The sequence below is a fragment of the Centrocercus urophasianus genome, unplaced genomic scaffold (genome assembly GCF_019232065.1).
Source record: "Centrocercus urophasianus isolate 14NV4802_14NV808 unplaced genomic scaffold, USGS_Curo_1.0 seq_22, whole genome shotgun sequence".
NCBI classification, from domain to species: Eukaryota; Metazoa; Chordata; class Aves; order Galliformes; family Phasianidae; genus Centrocercus; species Centrocercus urophasianus.
Window position 1 is genome coordinate 5,921,668 of NW_024884778.1, and position 21,375 is coordinate 5,943,042.

The 21,375-nt window shown below is 41.3% G+C and overlaps 1 long non-coding RNA gene across 5 annotated transcripts in view; it reads left to right on the forward strand.

Moving 5' to 3' along the window:
- The window catches only part of LOC122163024, a 68,294-nt gene that overhangs the window by 30,052 nt on the left and 16,867 nt on the right, over positions 1–21,375 (forward strand). For 2 of the 5 annotated variants that reach the window (XR_006169764.1, XR_006169765.1), the window contains exons 2-8: positions 5,148–5,275; positions 7,421–7,472; positions 10,778–10,871; positions 13,174–13,353; positions 18,528–18,643; positions 19,767–19,886; positions 21,104–21,186. This is a non-coding gene — a long non-coding RNA (uncharacterized LOC122163024). The remainder of the gene's footprint in view (positions 1–5,147; positions 5,276–7,420; positions 7,473–10,777; positions 10,872–13,173; positions 13,354–18,527; positions 18,644–19,766; positions 19,887–21,103; positions 21,187–21,375) is intronic. The other 3 variants (XR_006169767.1, XR_006169766.1, XR_006169768.1) reach the window with 3 other exon arrangements.

A 21,375-nucleotide genomic window follows, 5' to 3' on the forward strand; every position in this document is an offset into this window, starting at 1 on the left:
TTTGGGGACCGTGTGCTGGTATCTTCACTCAGCACCTTGGAATTGAAGCCAGAACTATTTGCAAGATGCTTGTGGACCAAAACACTGGACAGTGAGCAGAAACTCTTTATGTTATTTGAGACTCATTCTACGCTCTTCTCAAGGAGGGTGATGAAAAGTATTACTGAACAAAGCCAGATCCTGATGCTCTGCTGTCCAAACCTGCATCTGCTGCTGCTGTTTGCATGTCTCAGGATGCACTGAGGTCAGCCTCTAGGATTATCTTAGGACAATTCAAGGCCTATCTACGATTACAAACCCTTCCCTTTATTCTCCTCCCTACTTATACTAGCATACTTTAGTATCACCTAATCCATATCTTTCAACTTCCTCACCCATCCTCTTTTTTTTTTTCTTTTTTTTTTTCCATATTAGAATTATTTCTGGATGCGGTTCTTTATTTTTCACAGAACTTCTGCCAAACCAGAGATTCTCTCACAAAGAAAAATGTCAACTGTCTGACAATCAGATTTAGTCAAAGGGAGGTTCGTATATAGTGCTCAGTCACGTATATCATAACAAAATCTGTTGCTATGATGGTAAGGTGGATTTTAGTCATAGCTCCAGCTAAAGAATGCATATAGAATCGTAGAACCATGGAGGCTGGAAAGACCAATAAGATCATCTCGTCCAACCATCAGCCCATGCCTGATACTGCTCTAACCATGTAACTCAGTGCGACATCCACCCTTTTCTTGAAGACCTCCAGGAATGGTGACCCCATCACTGACCCCATCGCTCCCCTGGGCAGCCTCTTCCAATACCTCACTCCTCTTTTGGAGAAGAAATGCTTCCTAATATCCAATCTGAGCTTCCCTAGCACAATTTAAGGCCATTACCTCTTGTCCTGTCAAGAGGTGTGATATATCTCTGCCTACAGGAGAAAGAGGAGTGAATGACACTACCCTAGAGACATAATTTCCCATTGGGTTCTGTTGGAAAAGTTGTACACCACTTCTTTTCAGCTCTGCAAAGCTGTGCATAAAGGTAGTGGAAGAGAAGGGCCTTACCTGCCTGTGTCTTGTCTTTGTGTGTTGATTGCTGCAAAGCAAAGCTCTGTAGATACAGAAAGGCAGGCTGGGCAGAATTTTAATTTCCCAGTTGTATCGTTTCTATGATATTTCTTCATGATTTACCAAGCTCCTATGACAAAAATTTTAGTAGTGTTTTATGTTGGTGTTGTGTTTTTTGTTGGTGGTTGCTTTTGGCCTGTAATTCCCTTTGTATGGTGTCCAGTTTTAGTTCTATGAGCAAATTAGAGATCTGCAGAGCACCACCCAAATTCAACAGTATTTATTCTGGACTCCTGAACATTCTTTTTTTTTTTTTTTTGTCCCTTCACTCTATTTTTAAATATCCTTTCTTCAACAGACCCCCAGTCTTGGTTCAGGAAGTAACTAACAATATTAATATAAACCATGTAAACAAAGCGTCACTGCTTTGACATACAGCACTATTCATTGATATTTCTAGCTACAGTACTTTCATTCTCCTTTTTTTAGGTTTTTGGGGTTTTTTTGGACTGCAACCTTTCTTTCCTTTCCAGTGTTTATCTTTTCCCCATTAAGAAATGCTGGGTTTTATTCTGTTGATTATGAAACATGAACCATCCTGGCTTTTCTCATTAACTTCCTCCTTATCATAAGCACCACCTCCTGCAACATCAATCATGTTAGCAGCATGGAGCTGGAAGCTGCAATTATTAGCAAGCCAATTTTCTTTTCAGGCAGACTAGAAAAATATTGCAAGGTCATGCTTTCAGGATAGGTATTTTCTCCTTAAGCATTTGTGAGGGCTGCAGTAATGTATATATGCATTAAAAGTAAATACATAAATACAGATCATAAAAATAAAACAAAATATGCATATTTATATGTTTTATAAGACAGAAACTCTTACAAAGCTGAATTCTAGATAAGATTGAATTCTGCCTCCTTTTGCACTGGGAAGCCAAGCAACCATGCAACTTGCAGGACTTGGGACCCTTTTCTTCTCGTGGTAAGAACTCCTGAAATTGTATTAAGGACTGTTCTTTTGTTTTAAAGTCACTTTATTACCCTATGGTGGTTTTCTAGAAGAATACAATACATCATAGTAATGACAACCTGAAAAATACCTTGAAGTTTTAGACAAGATGCATAGTTCATACTGTTTGCTGAGTGATGAATAACACAAACTGCACTGAAAAATTATATAAACACATTATTTCAGCTAGCACAGCAAAACAGACCAGATATAAATCAAGAATAACTGCCGTCTTGTGGTCCTTGGCAGTTATTTACAAACCTCTTGAAATATTTCCTTATCTGTCATTCTCAGAAGAAATTGGGCAATTACAATAAATAAGTTTGAAACTGGAGAACATCAAATAGTGAATCATTATGGCATCATTACAAGGGAAACACTAATGAGGAGAAAGCCAAAAACAAATCCAAAGGTTCTTCAGCTTCAAGAAATCTATTTTAAATAAAACTGAAATAAATGCCCAAAATGATTTTAACATCATTCTTTAGGATAGACAGTTACACAACAATAATTATGGAGAGGTATTTACAGCCAGAAATTGAACTTTATCCTATTTTGGTGTATTTCTAAACAGGAAAGAAACAATTACTGTGTCACTGAACTTGTTGCAAAACTCTGAATAGGGGAAGCTTACATTAGAGAGGAAAGGAAATAAAGTCTAGAAGTGTTCTGAATCTAGATGGTGGGGAAAAGTGAAATGTTTCATTCTGATATTGTTTGGTAACATCAGCATATATACAGACTTTATTAATTTTGTCTTTAATGGTAAAGCATGTCTACGTTCCATATTTAGGATACAAAAACATAACTGGTATATAAAACATAACTTGAAAATATGATACTTTGTAATGACTATATTACAAGAAATTAATGGGGACCAATCCAGCTGGGGTTTCAGGTTTTGGGGTTTTTTTGTTTGTTTCTTTTATGGTTGCTTTTTTTATTGCTTATGGTGATTTTTTTTTTTTTTTTTTTTTTATTTTTCTGTGTTGGGGAGGGGGATCTTTTTGTTGTTGTTATTTTTGTTTTTATTTTTCCGGCTCTGGTATTGATTTTGTTGGTGGGGTTTTTTTGTGTGTTTGTTTGCATGGTTCTTTTTTTTCCTTCTGAGTCAGCACAAGAGCACATATCAAGATACTCGATGTTATTTTCAGGGTGGAAAATTCAAGCTTTGTTCAAAACAAAATGAAAAGCACAATATCCCTTGCAAATCCCGTCAGACATTCAAAATGCATTCAGTTCCCCTGAACATCAAAGGGAATGCTCAGCAAGCCTCATGCTCGCCCTGATTCAACAATTTTAAAGTACTATTTCTTTGACGTTGCCAATACCAACGTGCTGAGGTCCATGGAGCATCATTCCACAGGGACAGACATCCCACAGATGCAGCTGGAATGAGCCACTGGTGCTCACCAAAGGAGCTGTTGATCTCCTATTCTACTTGTTCTCTGCAGAAGGTGAAATCAGGAATCTGATTCCCCCACTTGCCAGAAGTTGCAATCTGATCCCAAGAGGCAGGACTGATGGCTTTGATTGCTGAACGCACCGCTCAGTCCTCTGCTCTGGCTGCGCTGTGATTAATCACAGTGATGGGCCATCATATCTGGGAAAATTTTCCATCATTTAAGAAAAAAAAAAAATTAGAATGTCCAATCTTTTTAGATCAAGGGGTTTTCTTTTTAATAAAGTGTGTCGCAGTAGGGCAAAGCAGGTGGGAAAGGCTATCTGAGCTGCCTCAAGTTTGCTCGAAGGTAGTCAGTGTTTTAAGGATACCTCTTGATCATGCACTTAATGTGGGAGGCAATGCAACAACTTAGAATGCGTAAACTACAAGGACATGCATGGCTTTGAGCATATATCTTGGCACCAACCTGAACTATGAGGCTTGGGGACGTGGTATCTTTTCCAGACCTCAAATGTGCCATAATACAACACATAAACTTCCAACTTTGAAAAGGATGCAAATAATCCGAGGCAATCTCAGGTCAAGAGATGTCTAAAGTTCCCTTTGTATAGACTCACACTCACTTAACCACGCTGAACAAGAGAAGCAGGAGCTCATTTTCCTCTTTAGAAATATCTGACAATGCGTTGAGATGAGTAGTAGTTATCTCTTTTGTTGCTTTTTGTCTGCGTTTGGATCCTTTTGTCTCAATGGGTGCAATATCTTCACCGTGTGTTTGTTGCACTGAAGCCCCATTCACAGAAGTCATGAATTTGAATGGGTACCGCTAAATTGCGGCCATTTTAAAGGCTCAGGAACGAGTGAGGATCCTTCCCGCAAGGTGTAGGTGTAGCCAGAGCTTACAATCTGAGCACATAAATCGGGAACAGAATAGTTCAATGAGATGCAACATCCCCATGAGAGGAAGCAGCAGCCTGGAGTCTCCGCAGTTGCCTTTTCCACTTGACATTGCTGTACTGGCATCTTGGATAGCGTGAAAAGTATTGAGCTATATATACCAAATAAGAGGCTTATTGCTGTTATCCCTACAGTCTTTCATCAGGAGGAACTGAAAAACAGGTACCAAATTATAGACACGCATCTGTATCCTGAAAGTATCTGTTTAACTCAGTAATATAGAACTGCTTGGTTATTGACAATGGAATTCTCATGCCACTACTCATCTCTACATGTCTCAAAATGCATTGAGATTGGCCCCTAGATCTATTTCTTGCTCTTGGTCTCAGGTGTAGCAATTAAAGAAATGTTCTGTATTGCTGAGAGCACCAGATGTGTGTGGTGGAGCATCCTATACTGACAAACATTTTGCTTTTAATAGTTCCTTTGGGTACACATGGGCGTCTGGTTTTATTTTTCTGTTTACGCTTTATTTTTGTTTTATGGAGATGTTTCCTTGATGGGATTTTTCAGTTTCTTGCCTCAGAGGACAGTTTGAGGTAGCACAGCAGCACTGTCTCCTGTTTCTGTTTCCAGTTTTTAAGGTCATTATTAGATCTTCATTTGAATCCTCCCATAGGAAATAAGAGAAACGTGACCTGCTGACTGATTCTGCAACCTCCATTGTGGGTCATGCTGGACCTTCCTGATGACTTCTCATGGTCTCTCTTGTCTTCCTCAGCCTGGAGCCAGCCTCAAACATACAACAAAGTCCATTCAGGAGCTAATATCAAAGGAGCAAGGTTTTTTCAGCTATGGTAGATGCACACCTTATACCCACATCCTATAGATGATGGCACATTGAATAAGGTGGGTGATTATCTTGCAAGGTCTGTGTTTGCAGATGCTCTCTTCCAGTCTAACTTTCAGTTGAATCCTCTCTGACAAACAGAGCCCAGATTTTGTGTCACCATCCTCAGTGTGAGTCAAATGATGAAGGGGTGTAGTGTGAGACCAGGTATATTCTAAGGATGTGGAGAAGTCTGGTTTATTTCTCTCAGGGATATTTTGCTCTATCTCAGGAGTGCCAGGCTGGATCCTTGTGTTTTGCTGAGAGGATGCACAAGTTAAGTTTATTCCCGTAAGTAGAATAGGAGGTCTTTCCTGACTACTGCAAGTAATTATCTTACTTCCTGCAGGGTCCAATGTGCCTTCTTCGGCTATAATATGAACCCTACTGAATGTTGCTCAATGTGGTGGATTTTCACTGACTCTTATTTTGAGAAAAAACAGATCCTCGTACAGCTATTATTTATAAGGAGTGGCAGATGTATCATGACTAAGAATGATGACCACAGAGTTCTAATTTGGGAACTGCTTATCTTGCAAAAAACTCATGCATGTATTTTTATTTTTATTTTTTTAAACCAGGGTTCAGGTAAAACCATGATGAGCAAAAGATTAAAGCTCTGTCAGATAAAAAGAAATGCTACTCTATTTCAACTCTCTCAGTTTTCAAAGGAGAATGAAATATGCAGTAATTCACACAGACAGCATATATATCGAATAACCATTGCAGTGGATTGTATTAATAGCTGTACAAGATGAATAACAACATGTTTGATTTAGTCCTTTTCTGACGGTGCCCCTGGATTACAAGGATTAGCCTGTTTTCTGTGGTGCTATCAATCCAATTACTATGATTCAACCTGCCTTTCATTTTCACCCTTCCTCCCTTCCTTTTTCCTTTCCAGGAAAACAGAATAGTTGTGATAAATAATTCCACTTATGTAATTTTATTTATCTGGAGCCAGATCCTGATTGTACCCACCTAACTTCATTCATGCGAATATTCCCATTGATCATGGAAAAATTTGTTGCATCCTTAAATCTTTTGGGGACTTGAAGACACGTGGGTGAAATTTAATCCTTCACCCAACTCAAAAACCTGTAAACCTACTTGGCCTGACGTTATGTGATGTAATTTGGGCATTAATTTGGTCTGAGGACTCGTGAAGTGAAAATTGAAGCCAGAGTCCTTTTCTTTAAAGAAAACTCCTATTACTAGTTGACTAGCTTTAGATCAGAGCTGAAAGATGCTGCAGATATGGCCCATTTCCCACTTCACTGCATATCAAAAGTCGTGCATGGCTGGCCCAGCAAAGCCCTTTGTTCTGTAGTACACTGCTGGTTGCCTGAGGAGTGCTGCAGAGTTTCCATGTCCCTAACCCTGACACTTGGTGGCTCACAGCTCCCCTTGGTGCAAACCTTGCCTAGTAGCATCTCCAATAGGTAGGGATGAGTAGGAGTGACATTACTGGGAGGTTTCCTTGTTCCATCTCTGTGGATCAGGAAAGTGCAGTGTGTTTCAGGGCCCAGATGCCTGAGTCTTTTATTTAATATCCTGCTGTGCTTTTGAGAAGTGCTAAATCACTCTTCTGTTTTGATTATCTTTTCTCCATCTCCAATAGCTTCTCAGATCATGTCCAATAAAAGAATTGCCCATGAGCCTGCATTAGGGGTACAGCTCCACAGGGAACTGTATTACCTGGATGAAAATGTGCTAATTCAGAAATGCCTTTCCTACCCTTTAGTTGTCCTTCTTAGGAAAAATGCTCCACCTCAACACCCCAGCTAACTGATTACCCTTCATTCTCCCCTCCCCCCGCCCTCCCCCCCCCCACCCCCCTTGGTTCTGAGGCTGTGCTTTGAATTAATCTACTCTAAAAGCCAACAGAGATGACTTATGTTTGGGCACCTCACAGGAAAGCAAGGACATGAAAAGCCTTAGGAAATCTTTGACGAACATCTCTGAGTGTTTTACTCACTGTGTGCATCTGTTACTGCATGAGTATTGCACATAACATGCCAAAGGGAGAGACAAGAGGTGATCAACAGGGAGGGCAGCTTTCGTGTCTGCACTGAACATTTTCTTTTTAAGGAAAGAGAGGAAATATGCTGCATTACCTGTAGGAGGTGTGCCTGCTTTTGCTAACAGATGTTCCTGTTTCGTAGATGAATGCCTAACTGGTCAGATCCTTTCCTGATGAACGGTGGTGTATCTGGGGTAAGTGCAGCTACATCTACACAGAACACCTTAGTAAGACTGATTTCATCCCACCCATTTAAATCTGTCTTGCAGACTTGTCTGCATAGCAGAACCAAAACGTCTCTGCCCCCTTCATTCCCTGATTTCAGCTGATAAAGTCTCCTCATAAATCCCACATGCGATAGCAGCAGCGTGACCCATCACTTCATTACATCAACTTGTAAAGCTCTGTATTGTGCTGAGGAGGAGCCTATCTGGGCAGAATGGATCCAATCCAGGAACAAATAAAGGAATCTAGTTATTTCTGGGCAAGTTCTGCATGATTTACTGCTTCTCAATTTTCCTGCTGTCAGCTAGTTTTTCTCCTATTCATATTCCCTCTCCATGCAAGAGGGCAAGTATCCAGATGGCATAGGTATCTCGGTTAGTTTTACTTCTTAGCTGATTTCTTAACAGTGCAGCTGTCAGGAGAGCCAACCTGAATGTTGGTTCTGATTGGGGTGAGATGCACATATTCATTGTCGTCTAGCATTAGCTGTTTCAGTGCATGCCTCTTTGTTCCCAAATAAAGTATCTGCCCCAGTGCATGACAGTGCATCTCTGCAGGCATCCCTGCCTGCATGGTACAATGAGGAATCTTTGCACAGGGAGGTGGTTTCCTGATGAACAGATATTGTATATCTTTTGTAGAACACTTGTATAACATTTTTCACTGTCAACAGGAAGGGATTAAAGCAAGATGGTATGTCAGGCTCTAGGCTGCTGTGCATTTATTTGGTGCATAGTAGAAGATGTAAGAGGTAGGGAAAACAAACCGTGTTTTCTTCTGTATTTTTTTAAGCTTTTGTTTGTGATTACTTTCCAGCAATTTTAAAAGGTAGTACAAAGCCAAGAAAGAACAGCTAGCTTGTTTAGTCTGATGTGGTATGTATCACTAGTTTATTTCTTCCAGGACATTACTTTTTCCATGCATTTACTTAATGGTTTGTATTTGACTAATGCACATCTTTCAGAAAGGTTGATTCAATGATTGCTGGAATTTCCTGTGCTTTCTAAAACAGTAATAATTACACTTGTGCCAAGCCTCCTTTGCTAAATTCTGCTATGATTCTCCTATGCAATATGCAATTGCCTTGCAGTTGTGATGACTTCAGCAGACATAACTCTTGTAGCTACTGTCCCAGCTTTAAAATTATTTCATTGGTCTTGTTGTCTTATCTTGCATCCCTCCAAATACAGGACTGAGATATTTACTGATAACTTTTGTCCACCCTGCACATTTAAGCTGTCATTTCCAGGTAGCCTGAGGCTTGTATAGAGTCTCAGTTGCAACACAGAGTATTTCTGCTGAGTTTCCCTCTAAAGCAATGTGAATCCATTCAGGTTTCTGTCCATCTGTCAGTTGCTCTGTGATGAGCTCTGTGGATTTTCACAACGTGCATAATTTCATCTTCTAATTTCTAAATTAATAAATTTCCTAAAATTAAACTTGAATGGAATTAAACTTGTTCTGGAATGATGATAGCCTAAATTCAGTGCAAATACCTTAAAAAAAGAATCTTGTTTTCACATTAATGTATCTTGCACAAAAACAACAGTTGAGAGTATACGTTCACTGCCGAATTTGTAAAGAATGTCAAATGACTAAACTGGAGAAATGACTAGCTAGACACCTGGAGTAGGAGCTCCATGAGTAATAAGCAGCTCTTGACAGCTGTAGCCTCTTTTGCAGGTGCAAAAGGAGCATCTTTTTCTTTTATCCACTTTCCATCAGTTGGAATCTTTCAAGTTGTGAAAACAGCTGGGAGTTGAAACAAGAGGAAAATCAGTTTACCCTCTCCTATCCTATGAGTAAGAGGTGTGTGTGGGAGTCTGAGATCAACAAATTCTGACCTCAGAAAACATGGAAGCAAGGAAAAAAATAGCTCAGGTCATTAATTACCAATCATATCTCTAATGTTAGGTACATCAGAGCTACCTTGACGTGCATTGAATGTTTTGGTAATATTTTCTAAAATATTCAGGACACAATTAAATGATTAGACTCTTCTGCATGTTTTTGTTTAGGAGCAGCATGATGCAGAACACTTTAAAAAGGTAATTGAATGACTAAAACTGTCACATACTTTTTTTTTTCACCAGTCAGATGTAAAAATCAGGACGAAATAAATGCTGATGTTATGTGGTGATGCACACACAGTTACAGTGTGTTCAGTACAGCGTTAAAAGCAATTAATCACTACAAAAGAGCTATCTTTTTTTGTTTTGTTTTGTAATTAAACATTTCTATTCATTTTTAGTCTTTCAGAGTAACGCTTTCTTAGGAGTACCTGTTAGAAGGCACAAATGCAATACAGACCAAGTTACCTGAATTGGGTTTTCTTGGTTCTGATTTAAATGACAATTAACTACATTGATTTAAACCACAGTGTTATAAATGGGTCTGTCTTGCTTTAAAGATAATTAAGGATATAACTTGAAAACATGCTTCTTTCAGTGCTGTAACTCAGTGAGTTTTCAGAATAACTCCAGTCTTAATAAATCAAGGCAAGCTGTAGAATCCTTACTTAGTGCAGCAGTTTCAATATCTGAAGTTAAGGCCACTGAAGAATATATTAACATTTATAATTGCTAAGTTGATCAGTAACGCAAATAAAAAATGAGAATTTCAAAACAAATTAACCTTTGCAGCACGTCATGTGGAGACAGACGGACAGTGAAATCTCTGGAAAGGTTCCCCTTGTCCTTGCAGTGATTTGTCACAGATCAGCATATCCTCTGTGCTGCTTTCCTGCTCTGCAGCAGGCAGCCTCTGGAGTCCAAATGTCCAAAAAATAAACTCTGATAACAGAGAGAACAACGTGGACAGTCTGAGGGTGGCAAGTCACTGCATGGGCTGTTGTTGCTCTGCATCTCTGCAGGCAGATTTGTATTTTGGGACTAAGATTAATATGCTTAGGCTAGGGCCAGATGGGTTTATAATTAGATGCACACAGTCTCTGACCTATTAATTGAAGCTCATGCTTTCCTGTGTCTATACCCCACATTTAACAAGATGCTACTCTGAAGCAATCAGTAGAAAAAGGCTCTTCCTTCCCAGTTGACCCTCTGCTTAAAATCTGCCAGTTCCATGCTTTGTTGAGAAACCTACAATGCTCCATCAGTTCTGAGTGCACCACACCACACCCAGACTCTCAGAAAAATGCACATGCTCTCAAATGAAAGCAAAAATTGCAGTCCTTCATGGAGGAATATTGCATGGGTGACTGCAGAGGGAAGAAAGGAGCAAATATTGCAAACATCTTTGGCCTCTTCTCCTATAGATTTGTCAACTTCCAGAAAGATTTTGTCAAACGACACAACTGATGAAGACTTCAAACTCACCAAACAGTACTGCCCCAAGGAACAGAAGACAAGGTAACCAAGCTCTCTGCATAAGCACATATGGTTTATTCTACTGCCACGTTCTATAGGCTTCTGGAAAGTTGCTGTTTTCACATCACCGGTGCTCTGCCTGTAGCTTCAGTTCCTATAGACGATCTTTAGTACCTTCAGTGCACACTACTGATGAGGGAAGAGGAATGCGGGAAATATTCCTTATTTTTCCTTGTTTAATTTGACTCTACAGTCCTTAAAAGATCTGAGCAGTTAGAAGCCAGAGTGGACTATGTGACCCATTAGTTTGGCCCTGTGGAAAAAGGTTATGAACACGCCTTGTGCAACAGTAGAGCTCTTGTATTTCTTCTATAGGTCTGACATTGAGGGGAAATCAGTAATCAGTAATGTTATCTCCTGATCCCAGGGCTCAGGGGTGTCCAAACAGGGACAGTGGTATTAAACTAAGCAGACTGGAATAAACACAGAACTGTGGCATGTATTGGCATTGCAACCGACAGCGAGTAAACAGCATTTTGGGTGTGAGAAGTACAGACAGCCCTGCCTTTCCTGCTGGGGCTGTGAGGTGCTTGTGGTGTCTGTCAAAGTATATAGTGATGTATAGTAATAGAGGATGGCAGGTGAAGAAAAGTTGATGCAGCAGGTATTGATAAGGCTGCTGAACAGTCAGCCAAATGCTTGGAATATTTTCCAGCAGTTTTGGCAGACGATCCTTGGTTGCAATACCCACCCCATCACCACTGCAGGTGAAAAAAATAAAATACCTGTGTTCAGTAGATGTTTTCAGCTACTGGTAATGGCATTAGGAACAAGAACCAGACAAGTAAACATGTGATTTCTCTTTCAGTGCATACAAAAATTGAGCAACATCTGTAGACACTTAGTTAAACACGTCTTGCTTTGCATACTTCATTTTTCTCACCTAAATAAACTGCAGTTTGCTCAGTAACCTCCCCCTTTCCTTGTCCTATATTCCTCACTGGTTTTGATGGTTTTCTTTTTTCCACAAAGGGGAAGAAGTAGTTCTTGTAGTCTCTTCACAAAAATAAAATCTACTTGGCATGTTTAGCCTTCCTGATCTATCTTATTACTGATATTTATACAGATGTCTCAGTTAGAACAAATTTATTGCAATATTCATTGGACTGAAATTGGGCTTATTAGTAATGTGAATGGATGGCTATTTATTGGACTTGTCAGAGTATATATTTAATACATCTATAGCTGTGTAGCTGGGATTATGACGTTTGGCAGTATTTATTGTATGCAATCCAGCAAATATTACAGGAGGAATAAATTTTGAGAAAAAGTGATGCAACCAGCAGCGTAATGAAGGCACAAAGTACAAGAAACATAGTTTTAAACAGAGGTTCCCAGCTGTGCTGAAGGAGGGGAATATTGAGGATGTGAGGAAGTCCAGGTGCAGACTTCAAGTTCTTTAAAGTGCCCCAGCACTCTGTTGAACAGCTGACCTTTCCCTCATGAAATTGACATTTTTTCATGTAGAAAAGGAAATGAAAATCTTCTTCTTTGATTTTTTTATTTTATTTTATTTTTTTTTTCACTGACTAAGTAGAGTTAAAAAGTTCTGTGGGGATTTCTGTAGGAAGCAATTTCGTCAAAAGCAAGTACTTTGCAGGCAGGTGTAAGTTTGACATTTTTACTATTTTGTGTTAAGGTGGTATTGGACATTGCATTTCATCACAATGGATTCCTATTATTATTATTATTATTATTGCATTCTGTGTTTTTTACCATTTCATGGTTAGCTCTACTTTTCAGTGTTTTGCAATCATGACACTTTCTGCACCATCAGGCTAAAATGTTTTATTATAAACAACTGTGAAGTACGCTTGATGGGCTTTTAATGATTACTTAAATCAGAAATATTGAACTCCCAATGAATCCATCTGGATGAGGCTTGCTTTTAAGGAAGATGAGATTGTTAGGGCAAAAATTTCCCTAAGAATAACAAATTTCCTTTTAAAAGAGTTTCCTGTAGTCTTCAGAAAATGCAGATTCCTTAGAAAAACCAGTCCCCAGCTTATAGATACAGGGACAGATGATCTTGAAATATTCCACTGAAAAAGCCCACTGCATTATTTCTGTTTAACAGATAGATAGAGCCATTTGTGTGGGAGGATGTGGAGGAGAGAGGAAATGAGGCCACCGGTGGACCTTGCAGGTGTGAGGGACTCTTCGTTCGCAGGGCCAAAGCTTCCCATTTCTCATGGAGACACAGGAGGAATGGAGGGAGCGCGGGGTGAACGGAGTTGTCCTCCTTTTTCTCATGCCTCCTGTTTGCCTTTTCTCATGGCAAAAGGGCGCGTTTGCAGGCGGTGTCGCTGCTGAGCGGAAGTGGTGGGCCCTGTCCCAGCTTGTTCCATTCCCAGAAGGATTCACGTTGTCCAACCCCGGTCCCGTGAGACCGCCTTCCCTGCAGACACACAGTCATGCGTTGTGGGATGCGGCTTTCAGGAGTGACTGTGGCTGCTGGGGACTGGTAAGTGCATATTTATCCTCTGCTTAGGTCAGAGGAAAAAGAGGGTTGAAATACTCCAGTTTTTAGATCCTAGAGCCTGGAATAGTTGAGGACTGGACATGAGAGGACTATGGAGAGCACTCCTTGTCCAAATCCCCGTCATGGACTGCTAGATTTCAATAACATTTTTTGAAACAGAAAGCAGCCATCAGCTAAATGCAAGCTGTCACCAGTGGGAAAGTACAGCACATAATTCCAGGAGACCCTCAGTTTTCTTAAATTTGTTAGAAACCTGCAGAGAGTTAAGGACAATACTACTGAAAATAATTATATAGGAATTAAGCATTTCAAGCAGAATGACTTAGTCTGCTCACACAAAACTTCAGGGGAGATGAATTAGAATGGTTTATTAGCATATTCCACTTTTTCAACACACTTCACAAGGAAGGAAAAACAGAATAACGTAATGGAGCTGAAGATCCATGTTTCCATAACAGCTGTGTCTGCACTATCCTACCTGTGAAAATAACTCTCTGCGGGTGGTGATGCTGTTGAATATTTTTTATTTCTTAGCTATCCTATTTTTCCCTTGTAAGCAGCTCCTTTGGGTATGAATATTAACCTCTCTTAGCTAAACCTTACTTTGACTGCATTACACCTGGGCAACGGCTCTTACTTGGAGCAAAAAGAAGCATATGAAAATGACAAGAATACGTGCACAATAACCCATTTTGACTTGAGCTCATACATTCTAATTGTCCTCTTGCGACTTGATCTGGAGTGCAGTGAAACCCAAAAGGGGCTCGCTGGGCTGCGGGTCAGGTTTTTGGGTCACTCATGCAAGGCAAAGAGTGAATACTGAGCAGCAAACCACTTGGTGCCAGCTCCTCAGGCCTGATCCTGGTGACAGCAGCCAGAATTTGGCCACTGGTTTCACTCAGTGCAGACTCAGGGCTGGAGGAGAGCGAAACCAGTTGCTTCTTCTGCGGTAAAAGGCAATCACAGACCCCAGTGATCAGCAGACAGAAGTGTCCCAGTAACATAGCTGATCGTGTCCTGATTAACTGGTGCACACTGTGCCCCCAGCACAGTAGGGTTGTCTCTTTCCTAGATTGATGGTGGTCTAAGAAGCTGTGAAAGTCACTGCTAGGACCTGGTATGATTATAAATATACTCCTATATGAAATTACAAGTACTGTGATGGCTGATTTCTCCTTTCCACTCATATAAGCAAGCTGGGATTAATTAGAACTACACATACTAAAAACTGTCTAGTGTGGATTTTATTTCTTCTCCTTCTTATTTTTCCTTAATCAAATCCCTTCAGCCAGTTAGAAAAAAATGTTTGTTATTGTAGACAGAAATGTCTTTAGCTTCTCTCAAGACTTGGCATCACAGGGAGAGGTGAGATCTGGGGATGCTCAGCCATCGCTTTGTGCAATCATGCTGTGACATCTCCCACCAACATTTGCCCTGCCTTGCTAGATGTAAATGTTTATGGGAGGAGGCTGTCTTCTGCCGTCTTTTTTAGATACAAGTATGATCCAAGATCAAGATGGGTCTGGACATCACTATAGTAATCATTAGAATGGTTTGGGAGTTAATGGGAGCCTTTGGGCAATCCCTACACTCTCCTGATTCCACAGTGGCAGAAACAAGCCTCTGGTGAGCTGTTGGATTGTAGCACTTAGTATCTCCATGGGTCCCCTCCTGGTGTTGCACTTCTCTTTGTGCATTGAGCTCTATCAGTGTTACAAGGATCTAGAAATGGATGTGCAATCACCAAGTGTAGGTCAGATTACTCCATGGCAAAAAGAGAAATGTTCAAGCCTGGAAACACAGGAGTTAATAAAAAACTCATTTCTCTCACCTACTTTCAAAAGAACAAACCTTATTATATAAATTCCCTTGTCATTAATCTAATAAAGCTCTACTTTGTTCATAATTTACTATACCATTCAATAAGCATTGTAATATTTGTGCAGAGCAAGTATATAAATCATTGTTGCCCTTCTTTACTTTTTTTTTACTTGTCTGGTTCTTTCAAGGTCACTACCTTATAGCTCTCATCTGGTTTAAATATTCTGCTATTACCATTTACACCTCGCTCTCTGGTCCGTGCTCATTTAGATATCTGCAGCTGCATCTTCTCAAATAACTATTGATCCATGTCTCCTTGCTAAAGCTTACTAACTTCATCAGCAGTAATGACATAAATTACACCTGTTAAGGCTCACTTGCATCTTTTTGCTGATCAGAAGACAATGACTATTTTCTGATTCTGACCATCTTTTCTGACTGGGAACTGAAGAGAGCTGAAACACAGGAAAGAAATGTCTTCAGGAGAATATCTTTATTTTGACACACACAGATGTCCACCCCCTGGTAATGCAGAGAGTTTAATCAATCCCTACTGATCTCTAAGAATCTGAAATGTAGCTGGATAAGGCCCCTGTCCAGCAAAGTACTTAAGGATATCCTCAAGTAAACATATGATCAGCCCCGTTTTTAGCAGGATTTGGCAAGAAGTGCCTTTTGGAGTGGAGCATCCCGGAAGATGCTGCTTCTTCGGGGAGCTGTGTAAGACCAAGCTTCACCAGCAGCAAATACAATCTCAGTCCAAGTTGTTTGGTCATCTTACACTCAGCAAAGCAACTCTGCTCAACAGTATCACTTGCAGTGATGTCCTCATGTCCCCTCAGGGGAGGCTGGTGAAGTGTGACTTCTTCAGAGGTGCATTTGTGACTGCACACCTCTTAGTATGCTTGAGTTTCTTTTGCTGACTATCAAAGAGACAACAGGATGATCTAGGAGTGAGCAGAGGAATCTTCTGAGTCCTGCAGAACCCAGCAGCTGTGCTTGCTGCATGATGTCTGGAGTCTTCACCAGATCTTCTGGCTTCGGAGTTCCTTGAACCAGGTGCATCAGTGCCATTCTATGCTGAAAAACACAGAGAGGATCAGGAGACGATGAGGGAAAGGAAGCCCAATGCCTGCCATGGTAGGGCATTCGCTCCTTCCTCCATCGTGGGTGTTTCCTTGGCTCTGTCATGGTCAGTGAAGAACAAGGCTGGGACTGTTATTACCGCAGCGTGGAAGAAAACAGGGCTTGAAGATACTCAAGGAGGTAATCTCATCTGGCCCTATGCAAAAAGACATTTGTTTGTTTGATGTGTTTCCCTAACCCTGCCAGCAGCGGTGAGCCCCCGAACCTCCCAAGTGATTTCCAATGGTCCTTGCAACAAGGAAGATTTTCCTAGATTGTTTTTTTTAAGTCTCTCTTGCTGCATTTAAGCCCATTACTTTCTGAGCTTTCACTATGGATAGCAATTTATTGCCTATCTCTTTGGAGAAGCCTTTTACATAACTGAGGACTGTTATCACAACTCCTCTCTGCCTCCCTTGCTCTAGACTAAATAGCCCAGATAGGAGGATGAAAGCTGGAATGGGGTGTCAGGGAGAAGGGTTTAGAGGAGGAAATCACAAAGGGATTAGTCCTTCCTGCCTGTGCAGAAATGGATGTTTCCTTCCAAACAGCAGGGATGTGGAAGGGGAGGGTTTTTTCCCTGCTGGTGATTCACCATTGCAGCTCCATGTCTGACTGGGGGGATGCTGCCTCACAGCCTGGAGATGAGGGATTTGGGCTGATTATTGCTGAACTGTGATGCTCCCACCCAATCTGTGTGCTTGGGAAATAATTTTATAGCGATGAGGAGCAAATTCAACTCACAGGTCAGCCCTGCTGGGGTATGTTTGGTTGCACTTCTGTGTTCCTAGATGTGGTCATTTAGCATGGCCCCATGTACCCATCAGCCTGAAGCAGCATCTCAGCAGCATCTACCACGAGCCCTGCCATGGAATCAGAACCCCTCTGCCCTAATGCCAGAAGGACTTCAGGTGGAGTGATGCCACATCTCCACACCCTGCACACGGGATGGAGGGCCGCCCGCCACCCACGCTGCGACATGTGTTCCACAACCTGATGGCTGTTCATAAAAGCAGCACGTGGAACAGGAAAACGCCATCTGATCCAAAACACCCCAGGGTGTATTATGTCAATGTCATATCCATTAGGAAAGTACAGCGAGCGCGCTGAGTGGCTTCTTATGCTCAGAGCCCATTTCTATTATTCACGTCTGCTGTCAGAGCTGCAGCACGTACACAGCCCCAGCTTTGTGGCTGTCCAAACCTGCAGGAAACAAAAATAGCTCCCAGCCTGGAGAGCTCTGAAAGCACAAGGTGGGGGATAACATCGGAAAAAAACCTGGCTCTTTACTGCTTTACTCTCCCAATTGGCTTTCGGTGCCACCTGTAGCTCAAAGTGCTCCAAAAGCAGCACTTAAGGTAGAGCTGTTTTCCCTACGTTGCACAGGATGACAAGTTTATTTACATTAGGAAAGGGCTGTCCTTGAAGAAAACTAAGAATTAGAGGCTGTTTGGGATAGCAGAGAAGTTCTTTGCTTTGCCATTGTGCAGCAGCCCAGCTCCGGCTTCCCATTTCTCATTGCTGCAGATGTTAAGAAAAAAAGCTTGATAAATTACAATCCAAATGAACTTTCTTTAGCTCTCCTTCCTCCCTAGAGTGATTTTGGAGGTGACATTTGTATTTCTGAATTAAAACCACATTTGCCCAAGGCCTGGAAGGGAGGAGGCAGGGGCAGAAGGCAGAGAAACCCTTTTGTTCTCCTCCTGGTGGTTCCCCCTCACCTGCTAAGGCCAAGCTCCAAAGTAATTCCTAACAGCTGAGGTTAGCCAGGGACATCTAATCCCGGAAAGCTGGCTCTGAATTCCTGCACCAGCACATAGTGCTTGTGTTTCAGCAGCAGCCATTTACATGAAATTCCCCCAAGCTTCTGGAGAATTGTGAGAATATGTACAGGTAGGTGCTTATTTAATGGAAAAGATATATATATATATTTTTTTTCACAAATCAGAGCTCAAGTGGAATCAATAGCAGTGGTAGCATGCACATTTCTAAAGGTAAAAAGACTCAGGAACTGTGTTAAGGACATATCAGGGTCTTTCCTGCATATCCTAAACAGCTGTGTCTATAGTATGCCTAAGAACTGTGATTCTCAGCCAAAGGGGTGAGGCCTCTTTACCTGATTATCCCTAATGCAAAAAGACCTCACTTGGTTTGTGCAACTAAAGCTTCAAGTGTCTTATGGTTTGCTGCAATGACCTGTTTGCTTACAGAGTGGGTGCATGGAGCAGCCCAGCACCTCAGCAGAGGGAAATCTCCTGGGATTTGGCACATCGAGGTGGGAAAATGCAGAGCCAACAGACTCACTCCTAGAGAAAAGCCATCCTAGGTAGGAATGGGAACAAATTGAAAGCGTTGTGTTAAATGGTGTTTTTAATTATTCCAAAGAGATTTGAGGGTGCATCACCATGCAACACTCCCTATCAGTTCTGCTGTGCCCTTCACAGTGAGCAAAATTCCAGCAGCCCGTTTGGTGTTGTTTGCTTTAAAAGCATAAGCTTTTTATTAAGAAGAAAGCCTCGTTTTTGCTGCTTAGCCTCTTGAACATGAATAATGAAAATATTATTTGTATGGGACAAAGGAAGGCTTGTTTTTAAATTATCTCATGTTACTGGTTGATTACAGTGGAGCTACTTGCATGTGTGTGTAAGCAGCATCTGGTCCCTCTGCTCCAAGCAGGGCTTCACCAGACTTGTGCAAGCAAACTCATGGAGAGAACAAGAGCTGAAGGCACAGGTGTTCAGGGCTGTCTGTCCCATGGAGCCAGCATTGCTTCCATCATGATGTAACGCAGGTTTTTGAAAAGAATCAGCTCCCAAAATATTAGAGTTTCTCAGGAGATGGACTATTAGATTGTATTGATAGTTTAAAAGTGGTCTGAAAGGTCCCTGTTTCTCTCATGTGCCCCCCAGGCGACAGGTTTTATCAGCACCTTTTGCAAACATCCTTCTCTCCTACCAGGTTCCTGTTACGTTTTCTTTCCTCAAATTATCTAACAGATTAGCTTGTTTTGGTTAAATTCAGCAATTGTTGTCCATTTGTACTTACTCTGAATTTAGCTAGAAGACACGCCAGAATCTGCTCTGATTTTCACAGTACGTCAGCTGAAAATTAAAAACAGTAAGTTAACCTAAAGATACAATCTCTTCTTACAGACTCATATCACTCATATCTCTTTGACTTGACCACCAAAATCCATTTCTTGCTGCCTTCTCAGCAAGAAATGAAGCCAAGGCTGGTGGGGCAGCAGTGGAGTCACCCAGGATCCCTCTGCTTCTGGAGGACAAAACAACTATCCCCCTGAGTGAGGCTTTGTAAAATACTGTCCCCAAGTGAACTGTTTCCCACTAGCAACCTCATCGCATGCTCCCAGCTCAGGGCAATGCAAAGTAGTTGCTCCATTACTCAGCTCTGAGTCCAGCTTTATCAGATTGATTCTTCCCTCTTCACAGCTCATCTGTCAGGATTGCCCCTCTGGAAAAGAAGATCAGAGCAAATGGGGAATGAGGAGAATAAAAGCTGTCCCAAACCTTTGACCTCAACTTAACGTAAAGCCAAATGAAACCCTAGAGGTTTGTAAACGTTGGTGGAACTTTTCCACTTCCTACCTCCCCCTCCTTTATCTTTCACTTCTTTATACTTCTGCATTCACTACATCTAATTGAAAGTCTAACGTAAAGCCCTGGTACCCTAATGAAAAGACTGTCAGAGATTTTAGTGGCTTTTGGTTCAGCCTCCCAGAAAAAGGAAATGATTTATTTAATGGAAATGTTTTTAAGCTTAAGAGAAAATTAAACCGGAGGAGAAATGGAAAACCAGAAGTCAAATGCAATTTTCTGTCTAGTAGCCAAGTGTAATCGGTCTGAACCATGCCTGTAAGATTGTACAGACATTGGATGGTGAGGGTAGGAGAGTTCTTATCTGAGTTATAATCATGGATAGAGGAAGTGCGGGAGGATCGTGCAAGAGGCTCAACCAGAGATGAAGACATGGTTACTGGGGGTAATTGTCCTGTTGTCACTTGCTGGTGTGGCTGTAGTAACAGTTCCTCTGGATTTGCATTTCTGGTTGAGAGTTTGGTCTCCTGTAAAGCATTAACCTGTCTGGAGCTCCTATTTGCACGTACAAATTGTGTGCTTTATGTGCACAGACTGGTATGGCTGCATATTTTACTTGCAAATACATGCACAGCTTATCTAGAGAGTTATTTCCCAATATTTGTGTAACAGACGCCGTTTTGATTTTCATGGTCACTGGGTAGAGAGAGACACCAGCAGCATGTGCTCCAGAGACACTTCCTCCATCTTAATGGAAAATACAGATGTGGAGAGTGGTCCTGGGAAGAATCTGCCCATAAGCAGTTATTGCTTGTTCGTAATGAGGCTATGAATGAGCATTATTTTGTTATTATGATTCATCATAGAATCATAGAATGGCTTGAGTTGGAAGGGACCCAAGAATCATCAGGTTCCAAACCCCCACCACAGGCAGGGCCACCAAACTTCAGATCTGGTAATAAACCAGACTGCCCAGGGCTGCGTCCAGCCTGGTCTTGAACATCTCCAGGGATGGAGCTTCCACAGCCTCTCAGGGCAGCCTGTTCCAGCACCTTCCTTATTTATATTTTTATTTATCTATAATTTCTTATTTTTTATTTATATGTACATATTTTTATATTTGTACATTTTTGTTTATATACAAATTTTACACTTTTTTTTTTTTCAATTCTCTTTTTCATCACTTCCTGTTGTCTTTTTCAACCTTGTTCCCACTATGTTTTCTGTTTCAGATCTTCTCCAAAGTTCTCTCCAGTGTCACACCCAGAGGGTGCATTAAAGCCCTCAGCACTGGTGACAGCAGCAACTCACTGGGGTACGTAGTGGTGACACTGGAAGGTTTGCTGCCTTCACAGCATTGGTTGGCTTTGTCACTGGAGGCTTGGTTAGCTCCAGCAGTGTGCTAAACACTGGTCAGCTCCAAAAATGAAACACAGATCTTCACCCAAAAGTGATGTTTGGGGTCTGCAGACCATCTAGTGCAAAGCAGCAGAGGTGGGAGGAA